Source organism: Geotrypetes seraphini, chromosome 9 (genome assembly GCF_902459505.1).
Source record: "Geotrypetes seraphini chromosome 9, aGeoSer1.1, whole genome shotgun sequence".
Lineage (NCBI taxonomy): Eukaryota > Metazoa > Chordata > Amphibia > Gymnophiona > Dermophiidae > Geotrypetes > Geotrypetes seraphini.
In genome coordinates, this window is record NC_047092.1 from 101,222,861 (window position 1) to 101,234,665 (window position 11,805).

The following is an 11,805-nucleotide window of genomic DNA, read 5'->3' on the forward strand; positions in this document are numbered from 1 at the left end:
TGCAAGCATGAATCTCCTACCAATCTCACTACCAATCTATTTAATAAGCAGTAGCATTAAGGATGTTAATTCACTATCCACAACTAAATCTAATCCATTATCCTGAGGTACCCATTAGGCACATTACTAACCAATAGGAAGACAGAGCAAATCATAAGAACATAAGCAATGCCTCCGCTGGGTCAGACCTGAGGTCCATCGTGCCCAGCAGTCTGCTCACGCGGCGGCCCAACATGTCCAGGACCTGTGCAGTAATTCTCTATTTATACCCTTCTATCCCCTTTTCCAGCAGGAAATTGTCCAATCCTTTCTTAAACTCCAGTACCGTACTCTGCCCTATTATGTCCTCTGGAAGCGCATTCCAGGTGTCCACCACACGTTGGGTAAAGAAGAACTTCCTAGCATTTGTTTTGAAAGAATGCCTTCTTCTTTTATTTTTTGAAAGTTTGAAGAATCTGTCCCTATCTACTCTCTCTATGCCCTTCATGATCTTGTAAGTCTCTATCATATCCCCTCTAAGTCTCCTCTTCTCCAGGGAAAAGAGACCCAGTTTCTCCAGTCTCTCAGCGTATGAAAGATTTTCCATCCCTTTTATCAGACATGTCGCTCTCTTCTGAATCTTCTCGAGTAACACCATATCCTTCTTAAGGTATGGCGACCAATATTGGACGCAGTATTCCAGATGCGGGCGCACCATCGCCCGATACAACGGCAGGATAACTTCTTTCGTTCTGGTTGTAATACCCTTCTTGATTATACCTAGCATTCTATTCGCTCTCTTAGTAGCCGCTGCTCACTGTGCCGTCGACTTCATTGTCATGTCCACTATTACCCCCAAGTCCCTCTCTTGGGTACTCTCATTCAATAACATCCCTCCCATTGTATAGTTGTACCTCGGGTTTCTGCTTCCCACATGCAATACTTTACATTTTTCAACATTGAACTTCATCTGCCATCTCGTCGTCTATTCCCCTAGTTTGTTCAAGTCCCTTTGCAATTCTTCGCAGTCCTCTTTAGTCCGAGCTCCACTAAATAGTTTGGTGTCGTCCGCAAATTTTATTATCTCACACTTCATCTCTGTTTCTAGATCATTTATGAATATATTAAATAGCAGCGGCCCGAGCACCGAGCCCTGCGGAACACCACTTGTGGCCCTCCTCCAGTCCGAGTAGTGGCCCTTCACCCTACCCCTACCCTCTGTCACATTAAAATAATTACAAACAATGGAAGACATTATCCTTAAAAATAGGGCAAGGGAAGTAAAACGTATCAGAACCACCATATCTACCAGACCTATCACATCTACTTCCATTCCTTGTGCATATCTTAATACTAGATCTTTAAGGAATAAAGCTTTTTAAATCAAAGACTGGATCATCAGCAAACAAATAGCCTGTCTTTTTCTAACGGAAACATGGCTATTGTCCGAAGAGGATCCAATAATAAATTACCTTCTACCAGATAATTTTAAAATTCACATGTTAAATCATGATGGCAGAAGAGGGGGGAGGATTAGCAGTGATTTTAAAAGAAGAATTTGAGTTTGAACTATTGGATACCAAAATGACCAATCAATTAGAAATATTAGCCTGTAAAATTAGCAATAAGGAACTAGAAGAATCCCTTTCTTGCATATTATTTTATGTCCCACCAAAAAGCTGGACAAAAGCTAGAGTGGACTTCTGCGAATTTGTTCTACATAATTCGATTATTCCTTCATATAACATTATTGCAGGAGACATAAACTTACACTTGGACGAAGAAGACAATCCAGAAGCGAAAGATTTTAAAAACTTTCTATCTTTGCTTAATTATAATCTCCCTCTAACCACACAAACACATGAAAAAGGCCATCATCTAGACGTGGTAGCTATGTCCACAAAGGAGATACTAGAACCTTCCATCTCTCTATCTGACGGTTCTTGGTGTTACGATATCTGGTCTGATTGTAGGGTCATGATATGGTTAACTGTTGTTTAAAATATTGCTCTGGTCTACATAGCTGAAGAAAATGTACAATCTATTGACTTCATCTGCCTAAAATGTATGTCCCTATCTTACCACATTGTAAGCTGAATAGATAAGAGTTTGAGCCATGATGTACCCTGCCCTTCTGTACATTTAACATTTAGAACTTTAAGAGTTAGATAAGTGACCTGCTAGTGTGAGCTTAGGACCAATAATAATTGTAGAAAAGTTATAGAAGTAACAAATGAAAATTGTAGTTTTTGCATATATTAGTTTGCAAAAAGGGCATAAAAGTCCGTGTATTTCCTGTTTCTGACACTCTAGTAGGCAGGCTATTAACTGCACTAGAGTCCGGTATACCGTAATAAATTTCTTGTACTTTCTTCATGCCTCTGACTTTGTGTGTCCAAGTGACCTTTCATGATCACTTATTATTTTACTTTAATTTAGTCTCGTCTAAAATCCAAAACGCACCCAAAGATAAAAAAAGAACATCTCACAAGGGGCCTTATCAGTCCAGAGGAATATTGGTCACAATATGAATTACAAGAGGAGATAGAAGAAGGGGTCGTTTTCTGGGATCACTAGATGAAAACAAGCGAATCCATTTTAGGCGAAATTGCCCCTAAACGAAATAGTAAAAGCTGCTCAAATAAATATAATAAATGGTTTGACACTGAACTTCTAAAAATGAAACAAGTAGTAAGACGATTGGAAACGATCTGGAAAAAAACGGGAAAATTGTCAGACTGGAACAACTGGAGATCCAACATGAAAATCTACAAATAATTGATAAAATAAAAATGTAAAGCTTTCTACTCATCCAAAATTAACTCGAAAGGAATCAATACAAAAGAACTGTTGAACCTAGTTACGAATTTATTCGACACCACATGCTACACTCAATCCATGCATAATAGTAAGCTACCTTAAGCAAATGATCTAGCACAACATTTTGATTCAAAAATTAAAAACCTAAGAAATAACTGTTCGACAAATGATATACATGATCATCAAATAGTTAACATACAAAGAAATGAAATACCAGCGGATATGATTTGGAACTCCTTTCAAAATTTAGAATGGAATAATTATATCAAATTATATAACGAGTACACTGCGTCTTGGACTCCTGTCCCCAGAAATTATGAAAACAGCTTTAAATTAACTTTGTTGAATTATTTGACGATAATTTAAAAAATGGAAAATTTCTTACTAATAATGGTCACATTATAACAGCGGTCTCAAACACGCGGCCCACAGGCCGCATGCGGCTCTCCAGGTGCTATTTTGCGGCCCACGGTCTGGACGCGATCAAAACAGCATTTCTCTTCCCCCTTCCCTTCCTTTTGGAGCAGCAGCATGTCTGGCTGGCTCAGTCGATCGTTCCGTTCAAATCCGCGGGTTGGCGGCTCCTCGCGCTATCCACTCCTGCATCGGAAGCCTCTCTGATGTCGCAACATCAGAGAGGGTTCAGACGCAGGCGCGGATCTCGCGAGGAGCCGCCACCCGCGGCTTTGAACGGAACGATCAACTGAGCCGGCCAGACACGCTGCTGCTCCACAAGGAAGAGAACGGAAGGGGAGGGGAACGAGAATTGTTTCTGCTGCAAAGGAAAGGGGGGACCCTAGGGAAATGCTACTGCTGTACAGGGAAAGGGAGAGGGAGGGAAAGGGGAAGAGAAATGCTTCTGCTGCACAGGAAAGGGGGAAGGGAAATGCTGCTTCTGTTGCTGCTGCACCCAATTGGGGAAAGAGAGGGAAGGAAGGAGAAGGAAGACAAGTGAGAGGAGAGGAACAAAAGAAGCCAAGTTCATGGTATGGAGGGAAGGAAAGGAAATATCAGACCATGGAGGGGTGGGAGAGATGCCAGGGCATGGGGGAAGAGAAGGAGACATATGCTAGACCAGGGGAAAGGAAGGAAGGAGGGAGAGAGAGAAAGGAAGGAAAGAGATGCCAGACCATGGAAATAGGACGGAAGAAGAAAGAGATAGGAAGGGAAGGTAAGACATGGAAATGTAGATTTTGAAAAGAAAGCAGAAAAATTGAACATTAAGTTAATGCCAAAGATGGATGCAAGGCAGAAAGTGAAGACGGAGAGAAAAACAGTCAAAGGACAAGAAGGCCCTGGAAACATAGTTGAAAGCACAGAAAAATAAAGTCACCAGACAACAAAGGTAGGGAAAATGATTTTATTTTCAATATAGTGATTGAAATGTGTCAGTTTTGAGAAAGAAAAGATATTAAACTTTAAATGTGAGGGCTGCAGAAAAAATAGAGTACTTGGAGGGCCGCAGAAAAAAATAGTTAATGTCTTATTAAATAAATGGCAATTTTGCATAAGGTAAAACTCTTTATCCCGGGACAAGCAGGCAGGTATTCTCACTAATGGGTGACGTGATCCAACGGAGCCCCGATGCGGACGCTTCTTTGAAGAAAACTCGAAGTTTCAAGTCGCCCGCACCGCACATGCGCGAGTGCCTTCCCGCCCGATGTACCGGGCGTGTCTCCTCAGTTCTTACTTTTCCGCAGAGCCGAGAAGTCCGTCTTCGACTCTCTGCGTAAAGTTCCTTCGCTTGTGCCTTCTAAAAGTCCGCGGTTTTGATTTTAATTGATCGTAATCGCTGATTTTCATTGTGTTTTATTGTTTAAAAAAAAAAAAAATTCTTCGTACCGTTCGACCAGGAAGGCCACGTGGCCGCAGCCCCGCAGCTTCGATCTTGCGGCGGAGCTTTTTTGGCCTATGTCCCGGCCTATTACCGTTTTTAAAAAGTGTGACAAGTGCCAGCGCGCGATTTCGCTAACGGACCCTCATCGACGCTGTGTTCGGTGACTCGGGCCTGAACACATCCCGAAATCGTGCTGGCCTTGCTCCACACTCACCGCACGTGCTTTCAAGCGCCGTTGCGTCCTGTGGGAATCGCTCTTCATGGAGTCCTCGACGAATCCGTCAACTTCAAAGGATCCCGCACCTTTGACATCATCCGCAACTCCACAGCCTTCCTCCTCTGCGGCGCCGAGTCTCATCAAGCCCTCCTCCTTTGTTCCGGCTCAGACTCCAGCGCCTGCTGTGATGCCTTCCTCAACCTCAGGTCAGGTAGCTCAGCAGCCCATTCCCCCAGTAGTGTTGATAATGCCCAAGGCCTCGAAGTCCAAGCACTCACACAATGCTCCGAGGGAACGCGAGGCCCGCGCAGTTGGTCCCATTTCAGATGCGGATCCATCCTTGCTGGCCTCATTCCAGAACATGTTACAGAAGCATTTCATCGAGCTCTTTACCACGATGGGGCCTCAGCTTCTCTCCCAAATCCAGCCTGGGCATGCGGAGGCCTCTCGCGAGGTCGAGCCGCCTCCAGTGCCTCAATGGGGAACACCCTCTCAACAGGGAGCAGAGTCTCTGCGAGTGTCCAGTCTGGCAACAATGCATGCATCGCAAGGAGCAGAGTCTTTGCCCATGCCACCTTTGGAACCGATGCACTCGATGCAAGGAGCAGAGTCTTTGCGAGTGCCTCCGTTGGAGCCGAATCACTTGATGCAAGGAACAGAGTCTTTGCGAGTGCCTTCATTGGAGCTGATTCATTCAATGCAAGGAGCAGAGTCTTTGCGAATGCCTCCATTGGAACCAATCACTCCGACGGGGTTTGAACCTCTACGGCAGCAACCCCTGCTTCGATCGACCGCTTCCAGCCCCATCCACTACCTGGGGGCCTCAACGAAGCCTGCCTCGCCCCGTCCATCGAGGCCAACCTCTCGACACCGATCGAGGCATTCCTCGAGACACTCATCCAGGCATGCCTCGCCTCGGTGGAAGCAAGCATACCTGGAGTATTCACCTCCATCGATGCCAGAACTCGAGGACACAATGGGATCTATCTCACCATCTTGATCCCTATCCCCAGCGGATCCGGAAGCCTCGACCTCATCGAGCCCATCACAAAGCCAGGCAATGACAGACCAACTGTCCTCCTCGTTCCTTCGGCAGATGGCTGAGGACATGGACTGGATACAGGTTCCAAATTCTCAAAGGAATACCTGGAGACTATGCGCCTCCCTCAACCACCTGCTGAGTCCCTTAAGCTTCCGTTGCACAAGCTTCTGGACCAGACTTTCGCTCGATGTCTCGAGACACCTTATTCCATCCCTGCTGTCCCGAGTAAACTGGACACCAGATTCCACACGGTCCATCGTAAAGGGTTCGACAGCTCTCAACTCTCCCACCAGTCCCTGTTGGTGGAGTCATCATTGAAGTGATCCCACCCCTCCCAGTTCTACGCCGCCGTCCCGCCTGGCAGAGAAGGGAAAACCAAGGACCGATTCAGCAGGAGAGTTTACCAGAACTCCATGATGGCCTCGAGAGTTCTGAACTACAACTTCCACTTCACAACATACTTGGAGTTCCTCCTATCGGTATTCCAGAAGTTTATGCACTACGTGGTCACGAGGGCACATTTCGAGTACCAAGAAGCACTGGCCTCGCTGTCCCAGCTCTGGGTACAATTGATGCAGTCCTCATATGACGCCTTTGAACTCGGGCAACAGCATGTTCAGTGGCTATGCGCCGGCTGGCATGGCTGAGGACCATCGACATGGACCCCAACCTCCAGGACAGGCTTGCAAACGTTCCCTGCGTTGGCACCAACCTCTTCGACGAGTCCATCGAGGCGGTGACCAAGAAGCAGTCGGACCACAAGCAATCCTTCCAGTCCATCTTACGTCCGAAGCCCAGGCCTGCTCCCCCTCGCCAGCCACGCCCACCGTTGGTATACCATCGGCGTTATCCTCCAAAACAGGCTCCCCCCAGCAGACAGCCTGTGATGAGGCAGCACCCGCAGAAACACCAGCATAAGCCTCAGCCACCGGCTGCGCCTAAGGCTCCCCAGCCCTTTTGACTGTCTCAAAGAGGACATATCCTCCATCGTCCTCCCTTTCTCAGTAAATCCACCCATCGGAAGTCGCCTCCATCATTTGTACAACCGATGGACAACCATCACCAAAGACCGCCCTTCTTCTTCAGGAAGCTCAGGCCTTGTTACAGCTAGGGGCTGTCGAACCGGTCCACCAGGACCAACAGAACAAGGAGTTTTACTCTCGATACTTCCTTGTTCCGAAGAAGACGGGCGACCTGCGACCCATTTTGGACCTTAGGGTACTCAACAAATATCTGGTCAAAGAAAAGTTCGCTGACCCTGGCATCACTGTACCCCCCTCCTCAAGCAGAATGACTGGTTATGCTCACTGGATCTCAAGGAGGCCTACACTCACATTCCAATTCATCCAGCCTCCCGTCAATATCTCAGATTCAGGGTGGGACACCTTCATCTCCAATACTGAGTGCCCCCCTTCGGCCTGACCTCGTCACCCAGAGTCTTCACCAAATGCCTGGTTGTGGTGGCTGCAGCACTCAGGAACCATGGCCTCCAGGTGTTTCCTTACCTGGACGACTGGCTCATCAAGGATTCCACATCTCAGGGAGCCGCTCTCGCGATCCAGAAGACAATTTGGTTACTGCAACATCTGGGATTCGAGATCAACTTCCCCAAATCCCATATGCAACCTTCCCAGACTATTTCCTTCATTGTAGCGATTCTGGATACTACCCAACTCAGAGCGTTCCTCCCTCCCCCACACAGGGATGCTCTTCTCTACCTTTGCCACTCACTGTCCTCTCGCCCGTCCATCTCAGCGAAACAAATGATGGTCCTCCTAGGCCACATGGCCTCTACAGTTCATGTGATTCCGCTTGCCAGACTTCACCTCAGGATTCCCCAATGGACCCTGGCGTCCCAATGGTCCCAGACGTCCGACCCTCTGATTCGCCCCATCAGGGTCACTCCTGCTCTACAACAGCCTCTTCGCTGGTGGATGCTCTCCTCCAATCTATCCAGAGGCTTGTTATTCCACATCCCCCGTCATCAGAAAGTCGTCACGACCGACTCGTCGACTTATGCTTGGGGGGCTCACTTAGATGGTCTCCGTACCCAGGGCCACTGGACCAGCATGGACCGCCAGTGCCACATCAATCTCCTGGAGCTCAGGGCGATCTTCAACGCCCTCCAGACCTTTCAACATCTCCTGCGCGACCAGGTTGTCCTCATCCGCATAGACAACCAGGTTGCCATGTACTACGTGAACAAGCAGGGAAGCACGGGATCGGCCTCCCTCTGCCAGGAAACTCTGAAGGTATGGAATTGGGCGACTCGCAACAACATCTTTCTCAGAGCGGTCTACATTCAGGGGGCGGACAATGCCTTAGCAGACAGCTTGAGCCGTCTTCTGCAACCTCATGAGTGGACTCTCAACTCCACGCCCTTTCTTCACATCTTCTCTCTGTGGGGCACGCCTCAGATAGACCTCTTTGCAGCCCCCCACAACTTCAAACTGCCTCACTTCTGCTCCAGGATCTACACCCCTCAGCGCCTCGAGGCAGATGCATTCCTCCTGGACTGGACGAATCGCTTTCTATACGATTTCCTCCATTTCCTCTCATTCAAAGACCCTGGTCAAGCTGAAGTCAGACCATGCCACCATGATCCTGATTGCTCCACGGTGGCCCAGGCAACCTTGGTACTCCCTTCTACTTCAACTCAGCAGCAGGGAGCCATATCTTCTACCAGTTTTTCCATCTCTGCTTACACAGCATCAGGGATCTCTGCTTCACCCCAACCTGCTTGGTTCCTCTCAACGTAACCCCCCCTACAGTTTTCCCAACCTGTGAGGGACATCCTGGAAGCTTCACGGAAGCCAGCTACTAGGCAATGCTACCACCAAAAATGGGCTAGATTCTCTGCTTGGTGTGTTTCCCAATGCCAGGAGCCTCAACACTCCTCCTTATCTTCGGTTTTGGACTATCTTTTGCACCTGTCTCATTCTGGCCTCAAGTCTACTTCGATCCGAGTCCATCTTAGTGCAATTGCTGCTTTCCATCGGCCTCTTTAAGGGAAACCTCTATCTGCTCACCCTGTGGTTTCCAGATTCATAAAAGGACTGTTCCATGTCAACCCTCCCCTCAAACCTCCTCCAGTGGTTTGGGACCTCAATGTTGTTCTTTCACAACTTATGAAGCCTCCATTTGAACCTTTTCACAAGGCTCACCTGAAGAACCTCACTTGGAAAGTGGTGTTTCTCATTGGCCTCACCTCTGCCCGAAGAGTCAGTGAGCTACAAGCCTTGGTTGCGGACCCGCCTTTTACAGTATTCCATCATGACAAGGTGGTTTTCAGCACGCACCTGAAATTCCTTCCTAAAGTTGTCTCAGAATTTCATCTCAACCAATCCATTGTGCTTCCAGTGTTCTTTCCAAAGACACATTCTCACCCTGGATAATCTGCCCAGCATACTCTGCAAGCGTGCTCTAGCCTTCTACCTAGAATGCACCAAACCTCACAGAACTGCTCCTCAACTTTTCATCTCCTTTGATCCAAACAAGTTGGGACGTCCTGTTTCTAAGCGCACCATCTCCAACTGAATGGCGGCTTGCATCTCATTCTGCTATGCCCAGTCTGGATTGCCCCTTGACAGAAAAATCACAGCCCATAAGGTCAGAGCGATGGCAGCTTCTGTAGCTTTCCTCAGATCAACACCGGTTGAGGAGATTTGTAAAGCTGCCACTTGGTCCTCGATTCATACCTTCACTTCACACAATTGTCTGGATACTTTCTCCAGACGGGATGGACAGTTTGGCCAAACATTATTGCAAAATTTATTCTTCTAAGTTGCCAACTCTCCCACCATCCCATTCTGGTTAGCTTGGAGGTCACCCATTAGTGAGAATACCTGCCTGCTTGTCCTGGGATAAAGCAATGTTACTTACCGTAACAGTTGTTATCCAGGGACAGCAGGCAGCTATTCTCACATCCCACCCACCTCCCTTGGGTTGGCTTCTCTGCTAGCTAGTTGAACTGAGGAGACACGCCCGGTACATCGGGCGGGAAGGCACTCACGCATGCGCGGTGCGGTTGACTCGAAACTTTTGAGTTTTCTTCAAAGAAGCGTCTGCATTGGGGCTCCGTTGTATCACGTCACCCATTAGTGAGAATAGCTGCCTGCTGTCCCTGGATAACAACTGTTATGGTAAGTAACATTGCTTTATAGTTTATATATCTTTCCTTTTAACTGTTAAAGGAAAGTTTTATAAACTATAAAGAGTTTTACCTCATGCAAAATTGTCATTTCTTTAATAAGGCATATACTATTTTTTCTGCGGCCCTCCAAGTACCTACAAATCCAATATGTGGCCCCACAAAGGGTTTGAGTTTGAGACCACTGCATTATAATAACCCCAATTCCAAAAAATCGTAAAGAATCACTAGCAGTAGCAACCAACTATAGACCAGTAGCATCCATTCCACTTTTTGGTCTTTACCAGCCTCACTTAGAATTCCGTTCTTGTCCTTTCTTATAAGGTTAAAGGGGTTCCAGGGTGGTTGCCCCCTTCTGAACCCTCAGGCTGTCTCCTTTATCCAAATTTGTAATGTTCCAAATTGGTTCTTGTTCAAGTTCAATATTTATGCTATGTTTCGCCTGTGGGCATTAATAGTTTTATGGGTGGTTTTCATAAGCTAACAAAAAAGGAAACCTCGAAGGTGCTCAGAAAGTGACCAAACTAGGGCAGAAACCCCTGTAAGGACTTTCAAAGAGTCTATCATAGCACCATCCTCAAATGGTAGAAAGGTATTTAAATTTTGGTGAGTGTCTTTTTTGACTATTTTTCTTTTTTCTACTAAATGTCCGTTTAAAATGTCCAATACTTAAGTGAAAACTATGATCCTCAAAATAGGCAAAACTTAGCTGTGAAAGTTTAGGAAGCCAACTTGCTACAGCAGGTACAGGTGGGTCCTAACGCGTTTCGCCAACAGGCTTCTTCAGAGAACCCCCATGCTGGATGGAACATCAAGTTCAACAACTTCCTAACGAAAGAAGACAGAGACAAACCATTGTAAGAATTCAAACCCTATAAACTCTCACAAACTCACGACGCTGCTGGCTGGATACCTGAATCTTCACTTCTGAACCGATTGCATTTCCTGTTGAGATCAGAAGCAGCTGATCCCCCAGTTTAAATACTATGCCTAGGTGTCAATCATCAGTGTAGAAACGCCCACCACTCCACCTCCCGATTTAATCCAGTAGGGGTCACTGTCTGCCAGTAAAATATCCATGACTGTTCTCTCTTCCATAACCATGCCTGCTTGTTTCCACCTCTCTTTAAACTTGGAACTTCCAAAATCACAAATTTAAGATCTTCCAACCTATGAGATTTGGTCTGCCAATGCTGGACCAGTGGGGCCCCAGTATCTCTGGTTTTCATAAGCAGCATTGATTATGTATTGGGGAGTTCCCCGTTCCCTCTCTCTCTTCTTTTTTGGCTATAGCTCTACCTGGCTTGTGTACTGACTGAAATTGAAGGGGAGTGTCCCAGGAGATGACCAAAGGAGGAGGGGTGAGAATTTGGTTTGAGTTTCCTACAGTCCAAGGCTGGAAGGGATTGAATACCCTACAATGTAGATTACAGAGGAGATTTACAAGAAAGAAGATTAGCAAAGGTAAGAAGCCTAATCTTTCTTCATAAATAATAAACAATTACACAATCCTCCCATAAGCTCATCATTCAAATCCTAAGAGAGATATAAGCGCTCAATGCTTATTTTTCATATTTACATTTTACCAGCAGCAGTATCGGGATCCCCTCTCCAGCAGGGCACCTGATCACAGTTACACCCCTCCCCCGATCCAGCAGGGAGAACACTTCAAAAGAAGCGGTGCCAACGGCTCACCGAGACTAGCAGCAGTATCGGGAGCCCCTCTCCAGCAGGGCACCTGATCACAGTTACACCCCTCC

General features: G+C 46.8%; 1 protein-coding gene across 5 annotated transcripts in view; it reads left to right on the forward strand.

Moving 5' to 3' along the window:
• Window positions 1-11,805, forward strand: part of RYK (receptor like tyrosine kinase) — a 1,376,634-nt gene that overhangs the window by 128,941 nt on the left and 1,235,888 nt on the right. The gene's annotated exons all lie outside the window — the stretch shown is intronic.